This window comes from Rhinolophus sinicus, linkage group LG09, assembly GCF_036562045.2.
Source record: "Rhinolophus sinicus isolate RSC01 linkage group LG09, ASM3656204v1, whole genome shotgun sequence".
Lineage (NCBI taxonomy): Eukaryota > Metazoa > Chordata > Mammalia > Chiroptera > Rhinolophidae > Rhinolophus > Rhinolophus sinicus.
The window spans coordinates 12,846,801-12,859,770 of record NC_133758.1 but is presented as its reverse complement, the minus strand read 5'-3'; positions in this window follow the sequence as shown (position 1 = coordinate 12,859,770).

The window sequence follows — 12,970 nt, the reverse complement described above, 5'->3', positions numbered from 1 at the left end:
CTCATTGTCGCCCTGGGAGGTATCCAGTTTCAAGGCACGCAGTGGCACACCCACCAGCAAGGCAAAGTATGCCTGTTGGGGAAGACCAGGTGGGCAGCACACTGGCTCAGCACGCTTGTACATGCCGTCCCTGGAAGCACCGCTGTATAAAAAGCCAAGTCACAGCCAAAGGTGCTTTTGTAAGCATGGAGGAAGCTCAGATAAAGCCAGGGGTTAAGAACCAGATCGTGCAGGGCTCTGTATTGCATGCTGAGTTTTGTAATCACCCTCTTGGCTATTGGCAGACTTTGAAGGAGATCAGACAGGGGGCGTGACAGCATCACGTTGATGTTCTGGAAATTGTCTGGCTGCAGGGTCAGGTGGGAATGGCCTGGAAGCAGGAGACCTCTTTAGAGACCCTTGCGATGATGGGAACTGAGGGTGGACAGGACACCGAGGATTCTGTTTTAGAAAGAAAACGGGGGCATGTGGTGATGGCAGAGATTCACGCTGGTGATGGGGGCACACCGTGAAGCAACAAGCAGGATGAGGCCACACCCCCAGGGAGGCCAAGAGCCAGAGCCCACGGGGCGGGGGGGGAGAGTGGGATTGGGGGGACAGTTGAAGCTCACCTGGCCCAAAGGGCTTCAAGAGTGCAGTCCTGGTCACCGGAAATGACTTGCTATAATGAGGCCAGCCTGCACCCACACAGAGGAGGGGTCGGACCAGGGAGAAACGCTAGGGCCCTGAGCAGGGGAGGACCCAGCAAAGCACGTGTGTGGGGTCCTGCGGGGATTCCAGGCGCCCCTTGCAGGACTGCTGGCCCTCCTCCAGTCCTGGGCCTGCCCCTGCTCCCTGGGCCAGGCCTTGCCTCGGCTTTCCCTCTGGTTGAGTTCTGGGGAGGCCATGAGCTGAGATTCCCAGCAGAGGGCAGCACAGGCTTGAATTTGTCCTTGGCTCTCAGCTCTGAGGACCCAATTAGCACCTTCCCAGTCTTCTGTGGGAAGAAGGCACTGAAGAGGTGATTTTGCATTTCCACAACCTGGAGTTTCCACACACACTCAGGGCCTCCCCCACCTAGCCTGTGGCTTACTAAATGATGGGGAGAAAAGGGTGGGAGGGTGCAGAAGGGGAGCTGCCAGGGGAACCTAAGGAATGCATAAGAAAAGGCTGCCAGGGCAGCAGTGGTTGGCAGCCAGGCTCAGCCAAGGCGTGAACAAGCCCTTGCAGTGGTCACTCCTCTCTCTGCTCCCATCCTCACCTGCTGCGACCCTAGTGCCAGAAAGCACAATGGGTGAGAAGCACCACTCCTGGCCATGGGCTTGACCACATGCCATGGACCTCCTCTGAGGGGGGCTCCCGCCTCCTGCCCACCTGGGGTCCCCCTTGGGAGGGTTCCGGGCCCAGAAGCAAAAGAACCTACAGTCAGCTGACCTTTGAAACTTCCACACCTAGCAAAAAGAAAAGATAACAGACTGGAGATTTGTGGACATTTCCTCAGATATGACCCTGGGCTTGAGCCTCAGAAAAGAATGTCAATCATGTCAATCATGAATGAAGTTCTTAGGTCCCTTCCACTCTAATTTTTTTTTCTTTTTTTGGTAGTATGGGGACAGGGTCCTAGAGACCAGTTTCCAGGCTCTCGGCCTCACAAGGAAAAGGTGCTGGCTCGATTATTAGATGGCCATCAGCTGTAATCAGATGGCCATCCGCTGTAACTAGTAGGCCGTCAGCTGTTACCGGTTAGCCATTAGCCACTGATGTAACTGCCGTGGCTGAGCTGGCAAGCGCGGATTGCAGTTAGCAAGTGAGGTTGGTTGGCAGAGAAGCGGGTTGCAGATTGTGTGGCTCCGGCTTCCTGTGTCTCCAACCCGGCCGCCAGGAGAATATAGTGGTATGACTCCCCTACCTATGGCTCCGTGGGTGTTCATTTTTAGCCTCACCATGTCCTGCGTTCTTGTGCAGGGAGCGGGAGCTGAGACCCTGCATGACAGGTAATGATTGTATTTTTTTAATTGAGGTAAAATATACATAAGATAAAATGTACAGTCTTAACTATTTGAAGTGCACAGTTTAGCCACGTTAAGTGTATTCACACTGTTCCCACTCTAAGTTGTTAGAGTGATTTCTCATGTACAGAACCAGAGGCAGAGAGATGGATTGTGGACCTCCAAGAAAAGACGGAGGCCTGGAGAATGACTTCACTGAGAAACACATGGAAGGAATTCCAAGGTGGGCATGAGAGGTTTTTCAGGCCCCTGCACCTATGAATTTCCGGGACACCTCTGCCCAGGGGAAGAGAAAGTAGGGGAGTGGGGGTGAGGGGTGTTATATACTATACATCTCAGTCATATCTCCCCCATGCCTTCCCCATCATTGGCCAGACAGGACCTGCAGCTCACCTAGAAGGGGTCAGTGAGTACCCCAAAGAGATCCTTGCCCATGTTCAGAAACAGGACCAAAGGCTATTCAAACTCCTCTGAAATGTCACTTTGAAAATAATCTGTACAGTATGTAAATGAAAGTGACAAAGAGTTATGACAAAAAAAATTTTTTAAGCAGTAAGATGCCTTAGATATTTGGCCCTCCAGAAACTAGAAAGCTGAACAAGACAAAATTTGAACCCCAATGCAAACTGTGGGTACTATTGAGACACTGCCCGCTATGAGCCTGGCACTGGGCTAACAACTTTGCTTATCAGACCTTTGCAATGGAGGTGTGTTGTTGTGCCTATTACAGGGGAGGCAACTGAAGCCAGAGGGCTGGCGGACTTGGCCAAGGCCACAGAGGAACTAAATGGTGGAGCCTGGATTTGGACCCTGGCAGACGGGCTCCAGCGACATGGCTTCTTGGCCTCGCCTTTGCTGTCACGGTGCTGGGTGCTGGAGTGCAGCAGCCATGAGACCAGCTGTGGCGTTTCTGTCCTGGGATTGCTCAGAAGTGGAAGGAGGGTGAGTGTCCCCTCTTTGAGCAATGTCCGAGGCAACCAGTCCCGATGACTTAGAACTGCCCTGAATCTGTCCGTCTTGATGGGTAAATTAATTTCCACATAAAATCTTTAACAAGGGTTGGCAGTGCAGCCACAGCGGCATTCACCCACAATCACCAACCCTCCCACCTCTTTCCACCACATGCCCTCTGCTTCGGCTTTAGTGAAACAATGTCATCAAAGGACCTGAGAAAATCCAGAACGTTTTAATAACCCAACCTGTCTTGGGATGTGATGTCTGTGGAAGACGGCCTTGTCCCGTCCCTTCTTTTTCCTTCTTGACCTTGCTGCTCAGCTCTCTAAGGGACTTGAACCTGAGAGCACCTGGTCTTGGAGGCTGTGTTCTCCCTTGACCTGAAAGGGAGAGAGAAAAGTAGAACAGGAAACGTAGAATGACTTTTTATGTTCCTGTACTCGGTTGTTTTAAATGCATTTGGGTTCTTAGATTTCAAGCCAGTGGTAGGTGGAAAAGAAAAAGGGTTGAAAACCTTTTTTTCAGGCGCACCATGCAACTGAGCACACTGTGATTTTAATTAACCTCTCCTTTCTTTGGCTCCTTCCGTAGCTGACCTCGCCCCTCAACCTGTACCCACCCGTTGTCATTGGGGAAGGGATGTGGGAGGCACCCAGTAGCTACTCTAAATGGTGACAACCCACATCCATTTCTCATCACCCAACTATACCTACAGAACAAAAGTACAGCCTGTAGTGCCCAGCAGTTGATTTGTATCTGATTTGTACATAAATAAATGCACACACACTTTCCTTTTTCCCTTTATCTGTCCCTTATTTTTCATAATTGAGTCCTGCTTTCATTTGTATGTACAAGTGGGTGATATTTTAATGTACTTTCAGTTATAAGTGTTTCAATAGATACTAAGTATTAAAAAAAAAAAAATCCAAAACAACGAAAGGTACTGAGTGTGGAGACCGCCATGCCTGCTGTTGCGGGTGGGCTGTGTTTGCATCTGCTCCTTTCAGTATTTGTGTTGTTTTGCAGAGATGGCATTTACCCCATGTTCACATTCCCAAATGCAGCGGCACTAGGTGGCTTTGGAATTTTTGCCGTGCCTTTTGCCAAGTAGTAGCGTAGGTATCTAAGTGTCCCCCATGCTTCCCCAGCCACCCTTAAAATGAAGTGTGTGCCCACCCTTCTGCACCGTACACACACACACACACACACACACACACACACACACACACACACCAATCCCTTGCCAGGAAGTGCCCCCAGTAGGGCAGCTCATCCTGGGACGTATCAGTTAAAATGAACTATTTCTCGCTTTATCTGCACGGAGCCAGATTTTTCAGAGAGAATAGGATATGAATTCTGTGTTTGGGGGATGGCATTCTCTTCCCATCCTGTTGGACCAATTTAAATGTCCATTTCAATTTTCTTAAACCCGGGTTTCTCAATCTTGGCACAATTGAAATAGGGGGGACAAATAATTTTTTTGTTGTTGGGAGTGGTCCTGTGAATTGTGGGCTATTTCAGCAGCAGGATATTTACTGGCCTCAGCCTACTAGATGCCGGTAGTACCACCCAAAACTGTGACACCAAAACTGTCTCCAGACATTGCCAAATGTCCTCTGGAGGCAATATTGCCCCCAGTTGAGAATTGCTGGTCTAGTGGTTAGAAGCCAGGGATGCTGCAAAACACCCTACAATGTGCAAGACAACCCTCCTCCCCTCAACAAGAAATTACCGGGCCCAAAATGTCAGTAGTGCTGAGCTTGACAGACCCTGCCTGCCCTGATGGTTTAGCCCATTAGGCATGTCTTTTGTGTTTTTTGCAACTTAACAGACTCCCATCTGACACATGCCTCACTAAGATTTTTCTCTATACAATCAAAGGATTGACAGAACTCTATAAAAAGTAAGGGCTCTGAAGAGGGAAAGGGTGCTTATCCTAAACTTGGGGCTATCCCACACTGCAGAGATGGCATTTACCCCTTCAAAGGGAAAGGAGAGCAGGAAATCGGGTCTCCAGGGGACATGACCAGCAGGATGCCGAGGGTATAATGGTCACTGTGACTTCAGACCATGGTTTCTGTGCAGAGTCTCCCACTGGGGACTTCAAAGGAGACAGCAGGAGAGAAGGGCAGCGACAAATCTCATGTGCTCAGGACCTGTGGGGACAGGAGTCCATGCTGTCGTACAGGGACAGCCAGAGGCACCCATGTGCTCGGGGACCAGATCAGCTCCTAGAATCTACCATCAGATCTGACAACAGGGCAGATTTGTGACCAGGACCATCATGCAGGTTCTGGACGCTATCGCGCTGTCCTCACTCTCTGGGGAAGGTGAGACTCCCGTCCTTCTGAATGGTGCGGACTTGGGGATGTTCTCTGAGAAGCAGAAGGAAACGCTTACGTTTGGTGGGCGTGGCTGCCATCAGGATTCCCCTTCCTAACTCAAAGCCAGAAACAGTCTCCTTAGAGATAATAAAAAATAATAACTCCATGTGCTTCTGCTGTTAAATAAACCGTTTTCCTTTCCCTGTGACTGCAGTGGCCAAGGCTGTCTCCACAAGGCCATCTCCCCATCAACCTGTGTAGCTAGAGGTTGAAGGGCTTTTTCTGCTCTGGGGGAAAAGAAATGTGTGCTGCTCCAAGATGTCAGCGCACCCCTAGCTCAAGAGAGTCCGAGGAATGGCCTCTCTTGTCCCCAAGGTGGGGACAGAAGCAGCACAGCTCCAATTCGCACACTGCAGAACTCCAATGGGCACCTCATGGGTGAAATTCTCCTGAGTCTTTTCTCTTGGATTTAGAGAAATGGACATTATGGAAAGATTTCCACATTATAGAAGTTCCTCCTCTTGATGTCATTGATGTCCCAGTGTAGGAGGCAGAATCATGGCCCCCAAGGGCATCCACATCCTAATCCCCAGAACTGGGAAGGTTATCTTCAAGGCAAAGGGATTTTGCAGACCTGACGGACAGTCTTGAGGTGGGGAGGTTACCCTGGATTGTCTGGGTGGTGGGCCCATGTCATGACAAGTCTCATTAGGACGGGAATGGAGGGAGAGCTAGAGATGAAAGGAGAGGGCGATGTGCCAGGTTTGTGACCAGAAGCCGAGATTGGAAGGATGCTCTTTAAAGATGGAGGAAGGGACAACAAAGCCAAGGAGCATTGACAGCCAAGAGAAGCTGAGAAGGCGAGGAAATGGCTTTTCGGCCCAAAGCCCCCGGCCAGCCCATCTGATGTTCCTTTCTGCACGGCTATCTGTGTGACTCTCTTGAGAATCATTTTAAGCTGATTGTACCTGTATTTGAATGTTGCAGAGGAGGAGAAGGGATGATGTGAACCTTCCAACTCTTCCCCCTGGTGCCCTGCTCAATGACTAGCCCACAATATTTTTCAGAATGTTATTCCTTCCTCGTCTTGGGGCAAGTAAAGAGTCTGCCTTACCTAGAACTAACAGCGTAAAAACCTTGTTTACAAGGGAGTTTTACTGCTCCGGCCTTGGGGGGCAGGGGGTGCTCTGAAGAACAGCTTGTTCCTTGTCCTGACTCTAATGTCCTACAACTCCGATTAATGGTCCATCAGTGTTCCCTTTCCCAGCCAGTCACTTCCAGGGGATTTTGTGAGGATTCACGACTTAGCATTTGGAAAGAACCCCTTGAACTCCTAGAGAAATGAAAAATCTCACAGCTGGAAATTCTGATGCCTTGTAATGAGTCCTTGTAAAATCCCAAAAGCACTTAAAAACGAATGTTGCTCCCTCGTCGTAGTTATTAGGTGCTTACATATATATATATATTTCCATACCTGTTACGTACAAAGCTGCCATCCCAGGTCACGTGTCATGTACCAGGAAGACAGTTATACGCATTACAGACAGGATCCTGTTGATTTAGGAAGATAAAGAGCACCTGTCCCCTGGGCTTCCTGGTTCCCAGAAGGCACACAAGACCCCAGGAGGGTGTTGACATGGACCCTGGTATCACCCGCAGTCGGAAGAGAGCCTTGTCCAGTGCCTGACACAGGGTGGGGACTCAGTGTTGTGAACAGATGGCATTTCTCTTAATGATAGCAACGTGAGATGCGCCATTACTGACTGGAGAGACCAAGCTTCAGAGAAGCAGAAATGGATTACGTCAATAGTACGCATTTCTCCTCTTCTGGTCATTTACAGCTAAGAAATGCACAGTGCCGGACGGGGACTGGAATCCGTTCCTGACACCAGGACTTTCCTTCTTCGTTCTCGGCTCCTCAGTCCTGCTGCTTCTTTCCCAAATAAGCACAGTCCAGGGTAGTGACACACTGAGGATGTGGACTTCCCTTTGGAAGCTGTTTTCTGAGTATTGTCTCCCACCGCAGCACCACCAGGAATGCCACAAAGCGCTTCTCAGAAGTCCACTTATGCTTTGGCTCATTTTCCCAGAAAAGGAGAGGACAGAGAAGAGGGACTTCCACCTGTAGGGAAGCAGAATAAATAAGTACAGAAGAACACAACTTGTGTCCTGTATCCTTCAGTGACGATTTGGAGGGGTCTTTGCATGTCAACAGCCACGAGGTGGCACTATTATTCTCTAAAACGGCTTCAGCGGGTGCAGAGGTGTGGTGTGTGCGCCGTGTGTATGGTGATGTGGGCGGGTGTTGTTGTGCTGTGGTGCGTGTGGTATGTGTATGTTGGGTGTGTGGCATGTGGCATATGTGTGCATACGTGTGCTGGGAATGAGAGGCAATTTCCCTCTCATGCCCCCATCACACTCAGCTAGGCAGCCGACGCCTTATTTTCCCTTATCCCCAACCATTCACCCACACCCCCTTCTCCATCACCTCTTTTTCATTCTTGGTCAAAAATTAGCAGAGAGGTGCAAGAAAACCCAGCAGAGATCATGAAACAAATACCAAGTCAAAGCTATTTCCCAAACTCCTTGGGAAGAACAGTGAGGCCCTCCTTCTTTCTTTTCCTAGCACCCCCACCCCCATTCCTCTCCAACCCTAGACAGATGCTTTATTGCTTTTCGGGACTATCTCCCCATCATTCTGATGATTTCCTTCTGGTAGTGATATTCGTTTGAAAAAAGAACTGTAGACAGAGTAAAGAACTCACAGGAATGATTCTTTAAAGTTGGCTCTTCAGGCACGTTTCACATTCAACCATCTGGATCTGGAGGATATGTCCCCTAAAATCACACCAGCAGGGGAGGACCCACCTCCTCCGTCTTTGTGTAGAATTCTCCTCAAAGGCCTTTAAAGGCCAGCCTTGCCTGAGAACCTGGACGGTACAGTCAGGAAGGCAAACCTTACTCGAGAGCAAAAACATCTCTATTCATTGATTTTGTTCTTTCTCCACCTGCTTAATAGGCATTAAAAGCCATCCATTGAAGGACCGCCTCCAGCTGTTTTCAAATGCACTGACATAATGGACTTGTCTCCATAGAACAAACCTCCAGGGACTCAGGGTAGGCAAACCATTTCTAACAGTCAGGATGCAGGAGGGACAGTCCATGCTTTGGAAAGAGCTTGCGTGTTGCTGAGCGCTTGGAGTTCAAATCCAGACTGCACCATCTGAGGGGCTGAGTGACCCTGGGCAAGTTATGGAAGTTACCTGAGCTTCCAGGTCTGTGTGTCCGTAAACCCGGGTTAATAATCCTTGTGCACTAGTTTATTGTGAGCCATAGAGATCGCACAAGCACATCACCAAGGCAAAAAGGTTGTAGACAGAATTACTATCATTACACACCCCACATGTGCGAGATGTTTATTAAACACAGGAATATCTTAATCCTAAGAGCAACCCTATTTTGTAGAAGTCAAAAGTGCAGCCAAGGAAATTAAGTGCTTCGTGGATAATCTGAACTGTCGGAGGAAGACAGTACTGGCCGTGGTAAGAAAGATGCTGGTCTGGGGTCCCCTTCCTCCCCATGAGAAACCAACTGGGATCTTTTTGTTTGTGTGAGGTGGGGGGAATCGGTCTTAGGATGGGTAAGATTTGGGTTTACGTGTGCTGTTCTGTGATGCGCTCTTCTGTGTTGGTGATGCAGCCAACAAGGAAAAGGCCCCTCAGTGAAGCAGGTGACACTAAGTATCATGATATTTTCCAGGTGAAACAATGGTACTTAAGGAATGCCATGATGGGAATTACTAAAAACAGCCAGGTATCCCTCCAGAAGACATTTATTTTATTTTTATTTATTTATTTATTTTTTATTGGGGGATAGTGGGGAACAGTGTGTTTTTCCAGGACCCATCAGCTCCAAGTCAAGTCATTGTTTTCAATCTAGGTGTGGAGGGCGCAGCTCACTGGCCCATGTGGGAATCGAACCGGCGACCTGGGTGTTATAAGCACTGCGCTCTAACCAACTGAGCCAACCAGCCCCCCCCCATTTATTTTATTTTTAAGAGATTTAGTTAAATCATGTTTGTGAAATACACTAACCTCTTGGGTATGGCAGGAAAGGTGGCTATGTTTTTACATCTGGAAGCTCACATGTCTAAGAACCATGATCTCTAAAAATGACGAGTGACAGTACCTTACTGAAAAATACGGCATACCTGGTCCACAAAATTTGCTGGTGTCGTTAGGACTGCATGGTTTTATTGACCCCCTTGAGGCCATCAGAAGTTTTATTATCCTGGCCAAAAACTAAGGCTGCAAAGAGGACAGAGGACAGGAGACTTTCGTTTGCTTTTGCCGTGTGTGGGGGTGGGGGGGTGTAGGAAATAAATGGGAAAGAGGAATGTGGGGGAGAGATGGACATGGAGCAGGAGACATGCAAGAGGCAAGGGGGAGAGGGAGAGAGGACCACAGCAAAACAGGGACATGACACACGGCCCCCAGAGGTTAAAGGATTGAGCATCCCTGCAGTAGAAGGGACTTTAGAAGGAGAAGACTTAAAGAAGCACCTCAAATAGAAATGCTAAGAACACCTAGTTGTTTTGACAGGGCTGGTCAGAAAGTGCCAAGCGTGAGGACTGGGGGCTGAGAGCCAGGACCAGCTGCCAAGCAGGGCTTTCGGGAACTGGTGTGCTCCTCTTCATCAAAGGGAACGATCCCAGGCCTCTTTCTAACACCTCCTCCCCTTTCAGCCTGTAAACAAGGAGCTCTCTTGTGCCCACAGGCCCCTTTCTAGCCTTCTCCTCCCAGGGAGGGGGATGAGAACCGTAAAGGCTCCCCCCCATTCGGTACCCCAGGGCTCAAGCGTGTCCACAGCTCCCTCCACCTCTAAGAAGGGAAGGCCCTGGGAAGGCTGGCTCCTCCCTTCCTCCCCCCACTGCTTTTCCCAGCTGGGGCCCTCCACACAATGGAGCCGGGCCAGGCTCGGTTGCTGAGGGAACCAGCAACTGGCCCAACCCCCTTCCCCACAGAAATAGCCAGAGGAGAGGAGCAAAGGATTAAATTGCCCTAATCTCCAGGCTTCAGAGGAGGCTGGGAGCCTGGCCAGTGTGAGGTGGCAGCTCCCCATTGGCCCAGAGGAAGCTGGAGGCCACAGGCCTAGTCTTACCTCGCCGTCGTCGTGCCCCACCTCCACTTCCCTCTCCTCAACCACAAACCCCCCAAAAGGGAGACCACCAGTTTTGCTTCCCTCACACTGGAAGAGAAGGCCAAAGCCAGCAGCTGCCTGGTTTTACTGCTCGTGATCTCTCCAGCTTGGAATCGAGAAGGAGCTGCCCTAGTGAGAGCCTTGATTTTGTTTGGTTCTGACTTGTGGTCTGTAAACGTTGGTGGAGATGAAGCAGATCACCTTCTACCTTCAGCTGAGGCTCTGCACGAACGCATGAAGGTGTGTCTCCGCCACAGCACCACCGGTTCACCCTCTCTCCTGGCTCAGTGGTGTCCACAGCTCTGCCGGGATGAGAGCTGTAGCATGGCATTCAAAGGCCTTCCTTAGATCTTTTGGTTCAGGGGAGCTCTCCCCGAAACTATGCATTAGAGCACACGGGTCACTTTTAAAATACCCATTCCCAGGCCCCATCCCAGCCTACAAATTCAGATTCAATCAGTGTGGAGTGGGACTCAGGGAAAGGTATGTTCTACATGCCCTGGTGATTTTAATGGGTCCCCTGCACTGAGAACCACTGGTGGCCGTTTCAGAAATGAGCAAACTGAGACCCAGTGGGGTGAGTGGCTAGGCCAAGTAGACACTATCCACAGTGAACTTGGAGCTGAGCTGCGCCCTCCACAACTGGACTGAAGTCCAATGACTTGGAGCTGATGAGCCCTGGAGAAACACACTTTTCCCCAATATTCCCCAGTAAAATTAAAGAAAAAAATTATCACCGTTCAGCTCACTAATTCTATTTCTACGAAGCGATCTTCAAAAAATGATAGGATGCATGTAACAAATTTATTTACAGAGACTTTCATGTTAGTGTTCTTTATCACAGCCAAACTTATCAACCTCATAAATGTACAAAACTTATTCATGAGATGAAATACTCTGTGGTCCCTGAGCGTCACGTTTTCACAGAATGTGTACTAGTAGCTACAATAATCTTTCTTTTTCACAGTCCCTCCGCATCCTGAGACCTTTGTCCTCAAGCACGTCTTCTAGGAAGATTCCTCCTGATTCTGCTGTAACCCCTTTGGGTGCTCCATCTTTCCTTTCTAGATGGCTTACAGCATTTATCCTCAGACCAAATGTTTTGGCAGTTTATTCTTTTTATTATTATTTATAATGTACTACTTTTACTTGCTCTCTGGTGTATGTGTAGGTACAAATGTGTATTGTGGGTACACACGTGTAGGTATGTGTGATTGTGTGTCTGTGTATGAGAGAGAGAGAGAACTCAGGATTCTAAGTGGCTTGAGGGTAGGACCATGATTTCCACCTCTCCATTCTGTGTCACCTCTTCAGTTTCAACATATCTAACACTAAATTCATCTTCCTCAATTCTGTTCCATTTCCACAAATAACTTCTTGAGTACATAGGATGTACTTCTCTCCCCAATGGGCTCTCTTCCTGCATTATCAATTTCTTTAGTGGTATCACCTAAACCATTCTCTGATTCAAATTTTTGGAACCACTGGCCACAGAATCCTAACATTTGCTTTTTTTTTTTTAAGGTTTTGACATATGTCTCTTTCCATCCCATTGCCGATACCCTAGGCAGCAATACCCCATTACTTACCTTCTAAACAACTCTATCTCTTGACTGGACCATCTGCTTACAGCCCCTTGTCCTTTCAAACATTCAACCGTTTAAGTTATTTTTATCCTGTCACTTCTACTCAAAAGCCTTCAATGGCCACTTTTAAATAAAGTGCTAACTTCTTATCCTGGCACGTGGGTTCCTCCCTAATTCAATCTCAACCCATCCATCTTCCTGTTTTATATCACAATTTATATCACAATGTATATAAATTCCTAATTAATATCCCTGATTCCTGCCAAAGCGGTGTATTCACCAACCCCAGAACACATGCTGTGTTCTCGTGACTTCTCCGCTTCCTAGCTGTGTGATCTTGGATAATTTGCTTAGCCTCTTCACTCTCCACCTCTCCTCTACAAAATGGGGATAATGTTTGTTGTGGCTGCTCGCTCGCAGGTCAGGAAAGAATTCACGAGGCAGGTAGAAACACAGAAGATTTATTAAAGTGAGAGAAAGGTTGGCTGGGCAGAATTTGCTGGAAAGTACTGCGTCCAGTCTTTGTTTCTCTCAAGTTTTGTATTTTCTAACAATTTCTAGGATATAAATTGCTTCGGCCTGTAGTGGAATTTTCCATTGAGTTCAGCTTTGTCCGTTGGGGTGGGGGAAGCAGTTAAACTGGTTATTGCGACCTTTGCGTATGTTTTGTAGATTTAAGTTGGAGCTAGGAGTGGATTCCATACAGATGCAAAACCTTCCCCAATTCACAGGACCTGCATGGCTGAAGTAAACAGAAACATTTAAACTGGTATGCATAGTAAATGTATTGGAAGCAGAATCATTAACATTTTCAGAAAGGAAGGGAAGGAAAAAAAAAAGAAAGCTTTCAAAAAGTCCCAAGCTCAGGCCGGCCCGTGACTCAGGCGGTTAGAGCTCCGTGCTCCTAACTCCGAAGGCT